At 32.8% G+C, this 18,889-nt stretch overlaps 1 protein-coding gene across 3 annotated transcripts in view; it reads left to right on the forward strand.

The window, feature by feature from the left end:
• The window catches only part of sha (shavenoid), a 61,009-nt gene that overhangs the window by 5,395 nt on the left and 36,725 nt on the right, over nucleotides 1-18,889 (forward strand). For 2 of the 3 annotated variants that reach the window (XM_090110689.1, XM_090110691.1), the window contains exon 2: nucleotides 9,177-9,216. The exons of the other annotated variant lie outside the window; for it this stretch is intronic. The gene's annotated coding sequence lies outside the window, so the exon portion shown is untranslated. The remainder of the gene's footprint in view (nucleotides 1-9,176; nucleotides 9,217-18,889) is intronic. 3 annotated transcript variants of the gene reach the window in all.

An 18,889-nucleotide genomic window follows, 5' to 3' on the forward strand; every position in this document is an offset into this window, starting at 1 on the left:
AGTTTCTGAAATGTAGAGATTTCTAGGTGCCTTGGTTAATTTCATGCCAAGACAATACGAAAAATTTTTAATACCTACCTCGTAAGAAATATTTTAAATCTAAATCAATTTACAATTCCATAAAACATGGATAATATATTAGGTATATTTAAACCAAATTGATTCTACTAAGAATCAGATAATAGGTATTTAAAATGATTTCAAAACCATTCAATACCAAAATGAAAATATCATCATGAAACTGACATCACATAGAACCTAAAAGTCATGAAACATATTCTAAGCACCCACACTTGTACAGTTCAGCCAGTGTTCCTGAAACGGAAACAAAATAGGTTTAAGCTTATTACTATATAACAATGGAGAGTTTACAATTAAATAATGTCAATAAGAATTAATATTTTCATGATCTCAACAATTCAGTTCATCTCAACACCAGTCAACGAACTCATAGACGTGAAAAGTGAATCTTTCAATTCGGCAGTTTGCGCAACACCCGTGAATCTATTTAAATCCTCATAAAAATAATTAAACGTTGCGCACGCGCCGTTACTTTGGATCCATATGTTATGATTCGGTAACGGTCAGTCGGATAACGGAAGGTGAAGCTTTATAACACGCAATCCTGTAACTAGTTATTTTATGCGATTCGTTATGCTTTTATGATTCAAACCATCTTCGTTAAGCTCACTTTAATGTGGATCCCGTCAAATGGTAAAAATATGTAGCGTCAACTGATGGTATCTTCAGTAGATCCTCCATAAATTATGGTTATAAATGTTGCTATCGTCTCCTGGATTAGTTGGTAGTGTATTGAGTAGCTGTATACGAAAAAAAATATGAGTTAGTAATCTCTTCGGATAATTTTTGATAAGGAAATTGTATCTTATTGAGAGACACAAAATTTCAATAAGAGATGTGAAGTACTGCCTAAGAGAAACTTGTAGCACAGTATTGTAGCAACGAACCGACTTTCACGCTACATGAGGTGATTTTCAGACATCCGCATGCGTCATTTCAATTCGTCGAATACGTATAGGTATGTATTTTGTTTTGTAGCTTTTTATTTCTTTATTACCTACCTTATTTCGTAGAACGATAATTTCCTAGCCCAATTTTTTTCGTTATAATTGTTTACAATATCCACATAGTTTACATTGTAAGCAATGGTTTATTGCATGAGTTGTAAAAACTGTGCAGTCTTAAGATCTCCTGAAGGCGCTACTTTCATGGTATTTTAACGTCTGAGTAGATCTCCAGACTCTTTAGTATAATGGAGCAATGTGCAGCTATGCGACCCTGTACATGAAAAAAAATGCATTCAGAAATAAATAAATATGATTCAGTATACCTACATTTTAAGAAATTGTAATGAACACGTATACAAAATTGTTGACAAACGTAATGTTAGAATATTTAATTGACGCGTAAGACAGCTATATCCAACCAAAAAACCCGTTGGAGTAAAAGCATTAAACGCAAAGAAGATTTTGAAGTACTTGCCAGTGTTAAGCATAATTATATTCAAACATTTAGTGTACAACAAACTAGAATTTTAAAACTAAGTTAACCACTTCAAAGCGAGAGGTGAACGCAAATAGCCATGTAAACTGTAAACATTACCGTTTTAAGAATTCACGGCAAGGTGTTTTGCGTTTTCATAATATTGTACGTACTTGACAAAGTACAATGAATTCTGACAAAATGTTAGTCGCGTTTAACTGGCAACACTAATGTGCAATCACGTCCCGAAGGCGGCAATGTCTAACTGCGTAGTTTGCATACCTTTATTTTCCCAGTATTTGTTTATTTGCGAAATAAAATTTGCCTTGATGTTCGAGTAGCGGTTATGAATGTAGATTTAGCTTCAAGTAATAAAAACAACAGAGTATTATAACTAATTTTCAAGAACTGACTTTGTTTAAACCAATGGAAGCACGAACTTCAACATAGCACAAAATTTTATATTTGTTCATGAATAAAATTAATTAAATAAAAAATAAAAATATTCAATTTGTACCTGTCAGAGATATATACGTAGAGTTAAAAGTTCGAAGACGTGACATCTGCCAACCTGCACTTGGCAAGCGTGGATAATATTATAGCGATAACCCCCATAGCCTTCCTCGGAAGCCTATGTCCCTGCAGTGGTTATGGGAATTATTTATACAGGGTTACTTGTAAAACACCAGCAACCTCGCAGGACAAGATAGCTAACATCATAAGCAACAACATTTTGTTCTACGACTTTTGATAATTTGTTATATTTTATTTTCATACAAAAATAAATATTCATTTAATTTTCCGTTTGAATATTATAAACTCTACGCGCATCCCAAAAAATACGGAAACAAGAAGCGAACGAGAGGGGGAAGGGGGCGTCGCGTCGTCCTTTCGATAGTGAATAGAACATAGACTTACAAATGTAAGGAGAGTACAATAAAAGCTTAAAAAATCATTTAAAAATAATTTATTGCCTTATGCCAAAAGTCGTAGAACAAATGTTGTTACTTATGATGTTAGCTATCTAGTCCTGCGAGGTTGCTGGTGTTTTACAAGTAACCCTGTATAAATACAAATAACACATCGAAACCAATCATCGTAAACAATATTTCTAAAAAAAGCTCTAACGGTCAACAATTCTATTTCTTGATAATTCAAGTAATACTGAGCAAACTAAATCGATTGTACATCAATATTTGAATTCAAATATTTGAGTAGCGCTGTACCTACATTAATAGATAAGAATCTAGGCGATCAAAGTGATTTGTCTTTTTTACTATTCCAAACGTATTGGGACTTTCAAGCGATGTTTTACATACTAATTAGGACTGTAGTAACATGCAGATCCGGAATTAGGATCCTATTTACGTTGGCAGACAGTGGTGACATCATTAATTTATCTTGCCGATCAGTTTTGTCTTGGAACGTGTCGTTATAGTACAATAAACTTTATTTGACATGCTCATCGAAACTTTTGATAATTCTCAATCTATTTATAATTCATTTATAATCCAATACATTTATCCATGTAAATTAAAAATTTTAAACATATATGACACTAGAGGTCCGCCCCGGCTTCGCCCGTGGTACATATTTCGCAGTAAAAGGTAGCCTATGTCCTTTCTCGGGTATCAAAATATCTCCGTAGCAAATTTCATGCAAATTGGTTCAGTAGTTTAGGCGTGATTGAGTAACAGACAGACAGACAGAGTTACTTTCGCATTTATAATATTATAGTCTATTTATAATTCATTTATAATCCAATACATTTATCCATGTAAATTAAAAATTTTAAACATATAGTACGACATAAAAGAGATGAAATTAATTATTTTGGAACTAATTCATTTTTCATTACCTGGCAACCCTGAATTGGCAATGTAGCTGTCAAGTTGAATAAAAATTTGTTGTTTTTTTCGTGAAGTGGAGAATTATTGAGATAAAATTGTTATTTAGAACAAGAAATTTAAATAAAAAAGGAGACATCATGAAAAAGGTTAAACGTAGCGGTGTCCGTGATGTGGTGTATAAAGTTTTTATTCGGTGTTTGTCCGAATTTCAAGCTGGAAATTTATTGACTGATTTGGAAAACGTTTACAAACGTACAGCAGAATATACCGGTGAGATTCCATTTATTTTTGCTCAGTACTACGTAAAATAGAATATTCCATTAGTAACGAGTGTTTAATGTACGTATGTATGGCGATTATTACGTTTTCGCAAATTAATTTGAGGTTATTTGTATGTAAACAAAAACTAGTTTTTATAGTGCGACCAGCACAATTTGAGTCAAGAAGTTATATCCAATCCAACCAGCCTCAAATAAAGTACCTAGTTTAGATTTTACTACATAGTATAGTGATAACTGTTTTCATACAGCTATCTTTCTATTAATCAATCAAACCATAAGAAAAAAAATCATATTTACTGTATCATATTTACAGATACTGAAGATGCCCCGTACCCTCTTGCCAGTACTTCGAAACAGAGTGATGATCAGTCCTTTGAAGGAGTAGAATATTTAGATTTTGATGAATTATATTAATGTACAAAATTTATCTACAAAAAAATAAAAATATGTGGTTTTCAAATCGCCTTGTTTTTTTCTACCCGACGGACCCAGAAAGAGTTTATTTGCGAAATAAAATTTGCCTTGATGTTCGAGTAGCGGTTATGAATGTAGATTTAGCTTCAAGTAATAAAAACAACAGAGTATTATAACTAATTTTCAAGAACTGACTTTGTTTAAACCAATGGAAGCACGAACTTCAACATAGCACAAAATTTTATATTTGTTCATGAATAAAATTAATTAAATAAAAAATAAAAATATTCAATTTGTACCTGTCAGAGATATATACGTAGAGTTAAAAGTTCGAAGACGTGACATCTGCCAACCTGCACTTGGCAAGCGTGGATAATATTATAGCGATAACCCCCATAGCCTTCCTCGGAAGCCTATGTCCCTGCAGTGGTTATGGGAATTATTTATACAGGGTTACTTGTAAAACACCAGCAACCTCGCAGGACAAGATAGCTAACATCATAAGCAACAACATTTTGTTCTACGACTTTTGATAATTTGTTATATTTTATTTTCATACAAAAATAAATATTCATTTAATTTTCCGTTTGAATATTATAAACTCTACGCGCATCCCAAAAAATACGGAAACAAGAAGCGAACGAGAGGGGGAAGGGGGCGTCGCGTCGTCCTTTCGATAGTGAATAGAACATAGACTTACAAATGTAAGGAGAGTACAATAAAAGCTTAAAAAATCATTTAAAAATAATTTATTGCCTTATGCCAAAAGTCGTAGAACAAATGTTGTTACTTATGATGTTAGCTATCTAGTCCTGCGAGGTTGCTGGTGTTTTACAAGTAACCCTGTATAAATACAAATAACACATCGAAACCAATCATCGTAAACAATATTTCTAAAAAAAGCTCTAACGGTCAACAATTCTATTTCTTGATAATTCAAGTAATACTGAGCAAACTAAATCGATTGTACATCAATATTTGAATTCAAATATTTGAGTAGCGCTGTACCTACATTAATAGATAAGAATCTAGGCGATCAAAGTGATTTGTCTTTTTTACTATTCCAAACGTATTGGGACTTTCAAGCGATGTTTTACATACTAATTAGGACTGTAGTAACATGCAGATCCGGAATTAGGATCCTATTTACGTTGGCAGACAGTGGTGACATCATTAATTTATCTTGCCGATCAGTTTTGTCTTGGAACGTGTCGTTATAGTACAATAAACTTTATTTGACATGCTCATCGAAACTTTTGATAATTCTCAATCTATTTATAATTCATTTATAATCCAATACATTTATCCATGTAAATTAAAAATTTTAAACATATATGACACTAGAGGTCCGCCCCGGCTTCGCCCGTGGTACATATTTCGCAGTAAAAGGTAGCCTATGTCCTTTCTCGGGTATCAAAATATCTCCGTAGCAAATTTCATGCAAATTGGTTCAGTAGTTTAGGCGTGATTGAGTAACAGACAGACAGACAGAGTTACTTTCGCATTTATAATATTATAGTCTATTTATAATTCATTTATAATCCAATACATTTATCCATGTAAATTAAAAATTTTAAACATATAGTACGACATAAAAGAGATGAAATTAATTATTTTGGAACTAATTCATTTTTCATTACCTGGCAACCCTGAATTGGCAATGTAGCTGTCAAGTTGAATAAAAATTTGTTGTTTTTTTCGTGAAGTGGAGAATTATTGAGATAAAATTGTTATTTAGAACAAGAAATTTAAATAAAAAAGGAGACATCATGAAAAAGGTTAAACGTAGCGGTGTCCGTGATGTGGTGTATAAAGTTTTTATTCGGTGTTTGTCCGAATTTCAAGCTGGAAATTTATTGACTGATTTGGAAAACGTTTACAAACGTACAGCAGAATATACCGGTGAGATTCCATTTATTTTTGCTCAGTACTACGTAAAATAGAATATTCCATTAGTAACGAGTGTTTAATGTACGTATGTATGGCGATTATTACGTTTTCGCAAATTAATTTGAGGTTATTTGTATGTAAACAAAAACTAGTTTTTATAGTGCGACCAGCACAATTTGAGTCAAGAAGTTATATCCAATCCAACCAGCCTCAAATAAAGTACCTAGTTTAGATTTTACTACATAGTATAGTGATAACTGTTTTCATACAGCTATCTTTCTATTAATCAATCAAACCATAAGAAAAAAAATCATATTTACTGTATCATATTTACAGATACTGAAGATGCCCCGTACCCTCTTGCCAGTACTTCGAAACAGAGTGATGATCAGTCCTTTGAAGGAGTAGAATATTTAGATTTTGATGAATTATATTAATGTACAAAATTTATCTACAAAAAAATAAAAATATGTGGTTTTCAAATCGCCTTGTTTTTTTCTACCCGACGGACCCAGAAAGAGGGTAATGTGTTTGAGCTGCATGTATGCTTGTTTGTTTGTATGTTTGATTCTATGTGCGCCTCTGCAGTCTAAACACTTGACCGATTTTTATAAAATAACTAATTCCAAATACATTTAAGTAAAATTTGACCTAGGTAGGTCAATTAAAATACTAATGTATTTTTGTCTTAAATTACACTATTGCTACACTGAAACAATTATAACGGTTTAAATCGCGGTATTTATTTTAGATTATATTTTATACATTTTTGGATTTTTATTCTATAGTATCAAGATCGTTTGCGTCGCAGTATCAGTGTTGCTATATGAGCGACGGTGGCGCCCTCATTTATTTTCATCTCTTTTGTGTCGCACTGTATATGACATTCCAAATAATCTATACTATCTATACTCATATTATAAAGCTGAAGAGTTTGTTTGTTTGTTTGAACGCGCTAATCACAGGAACTACTGGATCGATTTGAAAATTAAAAAAAAAATTTTGTTAGATAGCCCATTCATCGAGGAAGGCTATATGCTATATTATATGTATCATCACGCTAAGGCCAACAGGAGCGGAGCAACGCGGGTGGAACCGCGGAGCGCAGCTAGTTGTTTTATATTTAAATCTTTAGGCCTTTATTGCAGTAGTTGATTTAAAAAAGCTTTTGTACTTAGTCGTAAGTAAACTAAAGCACTAGAAGGCGTATTTACAAACTATACATAGCCAGAACGCAACCATGGGAAACTGCTCGTGTATACTTTGTGATACTGTTTTTAAGTTTGTTATTACAAAATATACACGAAGTTTGCGTACTGATCGTGTATACTTTGTAACGCGGATGCTTGCTTCTTCGTTCCAAACTATACACGATCAGTACGCAAAATATAACTAAATATACCTACTACACCACTTACGCTTGAGCGAAATAATAAATAGGCGTAGGCAATCAAAGACTTGTAAAGCTATATCTATCTACTTTTATTCTTCTTGATTGATTCAGTAAAATATGGAATAAAAATATTATTAGGTGAGCTTAGAAAAATAAATAGGTAACAGATATAAGGGTTACCTATGGGTTAGGTTAGGTTCGTTTTTTTTTTAACTACACAAAAATAGCCGTCGCCTCGCAACCGTCTTCTTCTGGACTTATTAGATTCTTACATTTTAGCACTATTGTCAATTGTAAGTCGTGCGGTATAGTCGGGAACGAAGACACAAGCATCCTCGATACAAAAAATATACGATCAGTACGCAACATTACATACACAATACACATGCATTTTAATAATAGATTTCAAAACAGCAATACAATAATATAAGCGCGAGCAATGGAAAGACGCCGCGCTTACTCCGAAACATACACGATTAGTCCGCATGCGTACTGGCGCTGTATATTTTGGAGCGCTATTCTTACTTACTTCACTACAAAGTATACGCGAGTACTTGCGTACTGCTGTTGTATAGATTGGAAGAACTTTGTGAAAAAGTTATTTCCAAACTATACGTGATTAGTTTCACACCGTTGCGTACTGGCCTTGTATAGTTTGGAAAGACGCCACTAGAAGAATATGTTACCTTACTTGATTTGAGAACCATACATGTTATTTCGTATACAAAAAAATATAGTTAAAGTTAATAAGAAAACCAAGCTTAATTGTTCCGTTACAACGTCTTTGAACTATTAATTTCGACCGTGATCTCCAGACGGACAAGCGACACAGGTATTTGCGAACATAAATCGTTATTTACGCAGAGAGCATGCTTATTACATGAGATTAGGCGCCCTTAGACTTTAGAGTTCAGAGCAACTGTCTGCGGTTGTCCGTGCTAAGTGTGGGAATTACAGCTAAATGGAGAACGAATATAAAAATATGTTGAGTTGTGTTATGTGCATATAGTGCATTTTCCTCATATCTCACAAGGAGACATGGAACTCCACTTGCAACTTAATTTCAACACAATGACATAATCAATATAATCAATTATAAAGAACCTCCCTGATGATTTCCAGAAATTGTAACGAAAATTGTATTATGTACGAAACTACCTACTACTACCTTCTTTAGTTTATTCGCATTAAAATAATTACATAAAATACGTGTGATAGAGTCCATCGCTCTATCTGCATCTAAAAATTTTAAATACCAAATTATAACAAAATCTTAAAAGGTAAATAAATTAATATTTTTCCCACCCGGCTGGAAATACGTTGTAGCTGTACCTACGAAAGTATTATTCCTTCTTGCCACTGATACGTACAACATTTTAATTTACGTAAAAACCCATAGATGCCTAAACGTCCAACACCATTCACATCCATCAAAACATCTCCACCTCAGACATAGCGAATGTTAATTAATTCGATTATTTCCGTCTCAAAAAAACCCAGGAAGAAATAAGCCATGAGCATGGCTGGCTAGGCATGCACCACGCTTCGCTGCCGACCATCCTACCATATCGCACAACTTCATAACCACTCACGATTTTAGCCTCTAATTTCTTCAAGATAAAGTTGATGAATTAATAAACATATTGAAACCTTCGGTCGCCCTCACAATAATTGTTTAAGTGAATGAACTATGCGCATACATTATTTGTTTAGTAACCTTAAGTAAATTTAAATACATCGGTATGCGCGCTAATCGTGGCAGAATCTTTATTGAATATTAATTTTATATACATGTAAGCATTTTCGTAAAAATACATTTTCAAAATATATATTCTTTGGTTACAGATTTGTAAAAGGGCATAAGAGACTGCAATGATGACGTAAGGTAAGTTTACTACGAGCGAGCTTTTTAACTTTAAAACAAAATAGCAAAGACAAAATAACGTGAAGCATAATATCTACAAGACACTCTGATTTATAAGAATAAATAATAATAAAATAAGATAATAAATTCATTCAAAATTAATTTACAATAATTTTTTCGATAATCTATGAGTCTTCTATTCATTCAAAACTATACCTACAATGTTATTAAATCAATATTCAGGACAATATTATTTTATTACTGGTATCAAATATCACTACTAGCGTATAATTTAAAGCATTTGATTGAAACCATCGATTCAAATCCAGTTTCTGTCGATTTTCATCTAACAAATGGTTTGAATTGACGAATGATAGCAATGAAGTTAATCTTGATATACCGTGGTGGCTGTGGCATACTTGTTTATTTATTTCATATTATATTCATTAACATATGTATGGAATAACGCTACGAATTTATAGCTATAAATTATGGGCGCTTCAAAATCTTAAATTATTACAGCAGTCACTTAAATATGGAAAGTAGTAGGACCAAATTAGAGTCTGGCCAGCCAAAGCTGAACCCAGTGTTTTTTGTAGCGGCCACACTATGGAATGTCATCATGGCGTTTCTGCGTAGTTAATTGTCATTTTGTTGAAAACGGTTCCAATCATTTGCTTAAATAACGTTTAAATCCTGCTGTGTTGTGTACCTGATGTACTATGATCTGAGACATGTCTGTGCTCCACCCTAATGATCACCTTTATGAATATCAAAAGTATCAAAATGTTTTTTTCCGACTAAAGCCGATGTTACCAGGTCCATATTTTTTAATTTGCCGCCCTTTACTGGGTTCAGCTTTGGCTGGCCAGACTCTATGAGGTATTCATCCTACGTGCGATGTTAGGTGGCTGAGATAGCATACATACATGTATTTAGCTATTAATTACGTTTGAACACATTTAAAAACCCTCGTAATCGTTTAAACGGCTTACATAACCAGAATGTTAATTTTGGGTTAAATAAGTACCCATTATTATTTTATTGTTCAGCCTACGTGACCACAATATGGTCAAATGTGAAATGATATTTTTACTGTCCCCTAGTGTTCTTTATGAATTTAATCGTTTTCTTTATTTGTAACCTTGCAAGCAAAGCTGCATTAAAAATAAGAAGAATATATGAACTTTGTACTAATAATATCAGGATAACGGTTTTAATTCAATTAATAGATTGAAGTCATTTTCATCTCATAAATGTCACCTGATTTAGTCTCCCCTTCCGTAAAAACTCCCTTAACCATTTCAAATACATGATTTTCATTCAGTTCCTTGAAACAGGAATGGAATAAATCCTACAAGAATTCTTAGGTTGAAAATGAGCGCGGGAAACATCTAGTAGGTAATTGAATAAACAAGAAACTCGTTCCTGATAGAGTAACGCCTAGGTGTAGACCATAATGCGTTTCTTGCGTCAATAGCCTTAATAACTTTGCCTGCAATCTATCAAACCGGGTGGTATTTGCTTACTAAGTAACAGTCGCATATCCTTTACTTGAAGAACTTTTTATGAGAGGATGTTTCTATTATAATTTATTAATGGAACCGTTATATCATATAAGTTATTATGGATCGTTCTTGGATATTTTTTACTGTTTACTGTAAAATGAGGATTGGTATATAATAAGGGTCATATTTCAAGTTATTTTAATGTATCTATAGAGCTGGTTTCAAACTCTTATATCGGCTGTTTTAGAAGACTACATTTACATACTAGGAATTAGGAAACAATGAGTATTTTCAATAGTCTAAGCTGTAAATACATCTGTATATCGTAGATGGTCGTATTTCTTTTCTCGGCAAAACGATGTATGCAATATGCATACAGCGGGTTCTAATAATAATATCTTAAATATGGAGAACGTAACAGTACGTATGATTATTCAATACATTATACGAAGAACTGTACTGAATATTCTAAAACAATGTCTTTTCTCAATACAACGTGCAAAAAGTCCGATTATCTATGAAATAATCCACGCAAAAAATGTAATAATACGACCACCACGTAAGTAACATTGGTTACATACTTGGACATCGATCAGTACATCACATCACATTAACGTATCGGAGTGCTGTATAAAACTGCAATAGACTACCATTATCCACGCACGAGACACGCACGCGTGCTATTCCAGCAAAAACGTTGCTTCTCGAAAATAGACTTAAGAGGTAAAGAGAAAGCGCTTAAAGCGGCGAACTATATCTCAAAATGCGTGCCATCAAAAGCGCGGTATGTGCCATGGCTTGCGGTTTTTATCGACATCTGGTAGATAGACAATAATTGACCAACTATGTCATAAGAAGGAAATAACCAACGGATCGAGGCATTGTTGCGGAATTTATATCATCAATATCTAACGTCCACGCGATGATTTGAAAGAATTTGCTTGTTTATCCTTTGATTTGCGTATAGCATCTTAGAATATGCGGGTCGAGAGGTCGTTTTTTCGCGTACGCCTCTCAGTCTTATAATTGTTCCCGCGTGATAATGAAATCTTAGTAACGGGTCTCTTGATGATCATTTGATAGTAAACTATAAATCAGCCGCTAGTTACTTGAACATAGGTTCTTATTTTGCTATTAAGAGGGCGTATAAAGCCAGATAATTCTACGATTAAGCCCCGCACATTACGCGCCATGCCGCGCGCCCTCACAATACCCTCATACACCCGGCTCATCCAACGTACGTAAAGTTCATCGCACGCTAAATTATACACAATATTCTTCGCTCGTTCAACGCGTATTTTCGGTAGTTAGTAGGTATGTTGTCTAAAATAATTGTATAAAACAGTGAAGTTGAAATCATCACAAATTATGTAATATGTCTTTTTATTATTATTTGTTTATAATTATTAATGATAATCTATACATATTATAAAACAATAAAAAAAGTAAAAACTGTCTGTATGTAATATATAAAAAAAAACAATATTAGGGAAACAGTATAGAGCACGAATCCGTAAAAAAAGTCTGTCGAAATAGCGAGTATAGATACTATTTTTAAATAAACATACGCAGTCGACGACACACATTCCTCCAGAACTTTATTTTGATTAATTTGGTTATAGTCCATTGAATGAGTCCCTCCAAGGGGGGTCTAGAGTGCGTGAGTTAGTAACGTAAGATGTTTCTTCGGAAACATGTCAAGAGTCCCTAGGTAATAAACATACTAAAACCCCGGGCCACTAGGAGGAGCCCCGGAGTGGGGGGAGGGGGGAAATGGGTCCATTTTTTTTCATTTTTCGCTTAAATCTCAAAAACGGTACATGTTAGAGAAAAACTTTCAAGGAAAAATTGAAAGGCCATAAAATTATCTACAAGTTGTACCTGAATCATTTTTTCCTATATCCTACCGTTTCTGAGTTATACGCAGTAAAACATGATTTTGGCTCAAACAATTTCAACATCAATCGATCAAAAAATATTTCTTTCTTCCAAAAAACTCAAATGTGCAACTTGTGACCAGTACTGATAGATTGCTCTTAATTAGGTCTATAATTGGTAAAATAAACACATTCGTCCATGGAAGCCTTTAGGAGGAATCGATTGTCAAAATATTATATTAGGGCAGTTTGAGTTACTGAACTTGATCTTTTTATTTTTTTCTTCCAAAAAACTCAAAAGTGCAACTTGTGACCGGTACAGATAGATTGCTCATAATTAGGTCTATCATTGCTAAAAATACCAGATTCCACCACGGAGGCGTTTACGGGGAATTGAATTTTATCAGGGTAGTTACGATACATGAACTTTTTATTTTTTTTCTTCCAAAAAGCTCAAAAGTGCAACTTGTGACCGGTACAGATAGATTGCTCATAATTAGGTCTATCATTGATAAAAATACCAGATTCCACCATGGAGGCGTTTACGGGGAATTGAATTTTATTAGGGTAGTTAGTTAAAAAGTTCATGTATCGTAACTACCCTAATAAAATTCAATACCTCCTAAAGGCCTCCATGGTGGAATCTGGTATTTTTATCAATGATAGACCCAATTATGAGCAATCTATCTGTACCGGTCACAAGTTGCACTTATGAGTTTTTTGGAAGAAAAAAATAAAAAGATCAAGTTCAGTAACTCAAACTACCATAATATAATATTTTGACAATCGATTCCTCCTAAAGGCTTCCATGGAGGAATGTGTTTATTTTACCAATTATAGACCTAATTAAGAGCAATCTATCAGTACCGGTCACAAGTAGCACTTTTGAGTTTTTTGGAAGAAAGAAATATTTTTTGATCGATTGATGTGGAAATTGTTTGAGCCAAAATCATGTTTTACTGCGTATAACTCAGAAACGGTAGGATATAGGAAAAAATGATTCAGGTACAACTTGTAGATAATTTTATGGCCTTTCAACTTTTCCTTGAAAGTTTTTCTCTAACATGTACCGTTTTTGAGATTTAAGCGAAAAATGAAAAAATGGACCCATTTTCCCCCTCCCCCCACTCCGGGGCTCCTCCTAGTGGCCCGGGGTTTTAGTATGTTTATTACCTAGGGACTCTTGACATGTTTCCGAAGAAACATCTTACGTTACTAACTCACGCACTCTAGAACTTTTTATTCAATGGACTATTAGATTGTTCGACATTTTTCGACTCAGCAATTATTCTAAAAATAAAAATAAAAATTATCCTTTATAAAATATTACAAAGTTCTTCGAAATTTACGTATTATTTTATCGAGAGCTGGTAACTTTAGCAGGTACCTTTCTGGAGTATTTTTTTCTGCGTGGCAATAGTCAGTAGACACAGGTTGAGAGTGAGGGTCCACATTTTCCAAATTTAAAATTGTTCTGTGAAATTAGTAAATTACTTTCAAACAGGGTCAATTTGATTGATTGCATTTGCAAGGCGACCGTAGGAATTAGGTACCTACATAACTAAGTATAAAAAGTGTCTTTGTAAATTGTAGGTACCCACTATGAATGTAGGTATCTATAAATATCGTCGCATGAATACTCAACTCGCGGAAACGAATTTACAGAATTTACACAAATAATAATATCCAAACTCGCTTGGATAAACTTTCTCAAATGAATCTATAGTTTAGGTGGTCTGTTGCGGTTCTGCATCAGGTGTTTCAGTTTTCAAAATAAATTATTATTTTATATTTCCCGGATAATATAATAGTACCTACACAACAAAATAACTTTCATTCAAATCCGTCCAGTAGTTCCGGAGATTAGCGTGTACAAACAAACAGACAAACACAGACAGTTTTTTTTATTTACGGGATAAAACTCATCCTATGACCTTTCTCAGGTCTCAAGCTATATCTGCACCAAAATTAGAGCCCAGACATACCTACATACAGACACACATACAAAAATTCTAAAAACTATGTTTATGTATAGATATGTACTACATATTACTATGTAATACAGATTATGAATATATTATATATATACATATACATATACATATGTATATTATAAAAAAATACCTATTCAATGTAAGTACAATTTTGACTTTCGTACGAATTTGTTATACCTATGTATAGATGTTATGTATGATTATCTAATACAGATTGTAAATATAATATATAATGTACTATTCACAACCGGTTTACATATTATTGATATTATTATTTACTGGAGCGAACATAGGATCTGCCTATAGTAATAATAATAATATAAATCTTTCTTGACTTGATTGATTGCACCGCGACTGTAAGAATTAGGTACCACTATGAATTTTATTTACCTATCTATAGTTGCTGCTGCTATCGCGTCAATACTCAGCCCGCGGAAATTATTTTACAGAAACTAAACTTTCTCAAATAGGTAAATCAAGACTTATCTTTTTATATTATAATTATTATTTATTAATATTATAACAATACTATTATATTATACATTATAAACATTATTACCTTCGACATTTAGTTATCTTTTCAATTTGAATCTTCTTTAGTTCTCGTTTCTTAAGTCTTTTCATTTTGTTGTTTACCATTTTCAACAAATCAATATTCGGCGTAATTATAAAACACGGCGCAGCAATTTTAGCGTGGTCTACTCGTCTCAACGGAGCGATAGCGTCTGATGGTGATGTATGAAATAGAATTATGTTTTTAGCTCCCGGAACGTGCGATGGAAGATGATTTCTTGCGTAATTAAAAATATAGTAAGCGCCAAAAGTGTTTTATCGTGATTAAACCAAAACTAAAAGTAATTACACAAAATGCTCTGACAAATATATTGCAAATGTTTTAATATAATTGTTTATGAAAAAAAAATCATAATAAGTATTACCATGTCTAGTAAAAAACGTAAAAGTGTGAAATTTAGAGGTAACTTCGTGAATTTTTTCTATCGAGTCAATTTCAATATAATCGAAAATATCATCAAGTTTTACATATATTTTATTTTTTATATTTGGTCTTGAATATTACACGTATCAACTAAAAGTTGATTGGTGATTTGACTTTATACGCGCCCTTAATGCATAAATGAGGTTTTTGCGAGCTTTTTGATTAAGGTGGTTATTGGATTCTCATTCCTCGGCCGGTTCATTGATTAATGATATTTTCTTGTGCAAGGAAAATTGTTACTTGATGTCCTTTAGGATAACCGCATTCTGAAAAGCTTATCACATTCTCTACTTACCAAGAAGAAAACTAGAATATCATTTTGATTAATATACACGTATCACGATCATTTGCATTTATTAAAAGACACGCGCGTGATTATAAAGAATACGTAACAGGGTATGCCGTACGCCGTTTAGCATAAGAAATTGTGGATAGAAAAAACCTATAACTGCCAATCGACTTGCTCGTGATTATAGCATGGCATCCTCATTGCTACAATTACTGAACCCCTGTGACAACTCAGGGAAATTGCACACAAATAGGACCACGCACGCATACTGTAATAATATGGATTAGAGAAAATGCACATGGTCGTTTCTAACGTTTATATATATAGTTTTACTCTATGTTGAAGAAAATGTCTCTTTTAAATAACCGTGTTTTTGTTGAGATTTGTATCCCTTGAATGTACAGTTTTCCAGTAGGTAAAACAACTTATTAGTCATTATATGGACGTTTAAAACTTATGTTATAAGTATTAGCAATACAATCATAGAATACAATCGTTGAGTAAAAGAGACTTGAAGTTGAAACAATAAAGAATAATTTACAATCAAAAAGACGATAATTGCCTTTCATAATCTAGATACTTTTGCAAAGACTTTCGGGACATCAATACTTAACGAAATTATGTTATATCTAAATGTCTAGCTTTCTCAGTAACTCGACTGCATAACCTGAGCATGACTAGGTACAGATTTTTTCAACACGTATGAAAACGAGGGTACTTTCACAGTTGAAAAACTTCATTTTGTATATGGTATTAATGACAAACCTGTCTTATTCTAATATGGTATGTATAGGTATTTGAATATACTCGTATATAGGAAAGAATGTGAATAAAACTGCTACTTTTATCGAAACTGAGAGCAATATACGTAGTCACAAGTTTTTAGATTTTATCACTGTTATAATTTATTACTAGCTCTTCCAAACAAATAAATAATTTGAAGCTCAATCCTATTTTTCACTCTAATGAAGACGTCTTGATAACTGTTAATTTTTATAACATTTATATTGTAGTCTTTATGGTAATAAATATTGCAAGCAACAACAAACACAATTTAAGAGATGATAATCTTCCAAAATTATTCATTCTACGGTTTACTCTATAAAGACTACATATTCAAGCAATTTTCAACGTATTCATAGACTCTGGAATACATACGGGAATGATTCATCATCAGAATAGAATTCCTACGTTTTTCACGTCCTGTGAAAACCATTTGTATCTAGAAGTGTCTATATTACTTTATGTAAGAAAAATAATTCATGGTCGCAAGTGAAACACTAAAAACTTTATATGATTTTTATAATTTGATATCTATTAGATTGTGTGTCGTCGATAATTGCATAGTAATAACGGTGTTAGCTTTATAACAAATGACACACAAACCTTGAAAAAACGTCAATATAATATTTAAAAACGATATTGTTAGCTATCTCTAATTTGATGAATAAAATCAGTATGCTTCATTGTCATTAGCTCAAACCAGAGGTCAAGTATTAATGGATTGGGTTAATATGATAACTTGATCAGATATATGCATTAATGGTGCCTATTGTTCGTTCAAATCATTAACAATAAGTATTCCTTTTTTGTTGTAAAACTTTGCACATCTAGGCTACAATCTTTGTATTAGATCCGCGAAAATTGTCAGTGCAAAAAAACTTGAACTCTATGTCGAAATTCAGTGTAATTTTAAAAGGAAAATACTGTAGTTGTATAGGAAAAGAGTCATAAAGCTTGTATATTTTTTCAAAAAACTCACCATTCCGCATGATATCTTCCATAGGGGGTTAAGAAGTTACAACGTTAAAAATAGAAAGCTTTGCATTAAATTGAAATTATTGAAGACGACTAAAAGCTCTAGTCAACTAGAGCTTTTAGTAGTCTTCTCAGTCTGCAGTCTGCAGTCATGAGTTAACGTTCAAATTAGTAGGTACCTTAACCTGGTGAATATTATAGTTTTCGAAGCTCGAGTATATCTTGCATTAGTATTATCATTTGCGAGATAATTTTGTCTACACCTAGTATACAGAGGAAATGCTCTAAGAATAGGCACTAGTTGAATAATGTAGTATTGTTTGTTCAGAGGACATTTCATTGACAGGCGCCGTCAAATGCACAATTATATTGAAAACGTAATTACGCAGTACCTAAGCACACGATTGTGTTAAATAATTGTATGTTTGTTAATTTTAGTTGATTAGAAGTGGCATAACACCTTCTCTCGTATTTCTATCATGTTTATTTCCTTTGAAAACCTAAAACATGCATGCTTAATTTGTAAAAAAAAATTATGTGAAATATATGACTTATTTATTTATTTACTTGTTGGATGCTTCATAACAATTTTTTTTGTCCGTTTTATTTTATTTTTTACTTATTGGTTTATGACAGTCTGCTTTGGAACCCAGAATATTTCAATACGTACTTATTAAAATTAACAAACTTAACTACCCATAAATTTCTGTTCATCCATGTCTTAGGTACCTACATACAAAGTCTTCATAATCGACAGAATACACACAAAAATAAACCGCTAGAGCTTTAACCAACTCAACAGATATTGCACTAATTAACCCTCATCACCTCACCACTATTAAACAATACTTAATTAGGTTTAACATCTTTATGCCGTCGGTACAGGAAGCTCTAGACAGGATCGTAATATATCTGAAGGTAGAAAGAACGCCGAATCATCAATCAGGTGTAATGGATAAGAGCCTAATGATCGACATGCATAAGCATTTGTTGGTACATATATGGTACATAAATGGTTATAGTTGTTGACCGAATTTGGCGGTGATTTGCAGTATATGGTGGTGAGTTGCAGATAATGGATCAAGGAACTCTTCCGTTTTAAAGAAATTTAATCGGATAGATTAAATGGGATGTCATTCTATTTCTCTATTTCATATATCGTCAATATTTTCATATTTTTGATTGAGAAAATTCTCTAAATCTTTAAACTAGGTATCATTTTAAATTTGTGTCATTTTTCTATTTATAGAATTAACACCTAATCCGGTACA

Source organism: Colias eurytheme, chromosome 16 (genome assembly GCF_061535395.1).
Source record: "Colias eurytheme isolate Ceu_HAF_F1 chromosome 16, ilColEury1 Martin Lab GWU primary, whole genome shotgun sequence".
Lineage (NCBI taxonomy): Eukaryota > Metazoa > Arthropoda > Insecta > Lepidoptera > Pieridae > Colias > Colias eurytheme.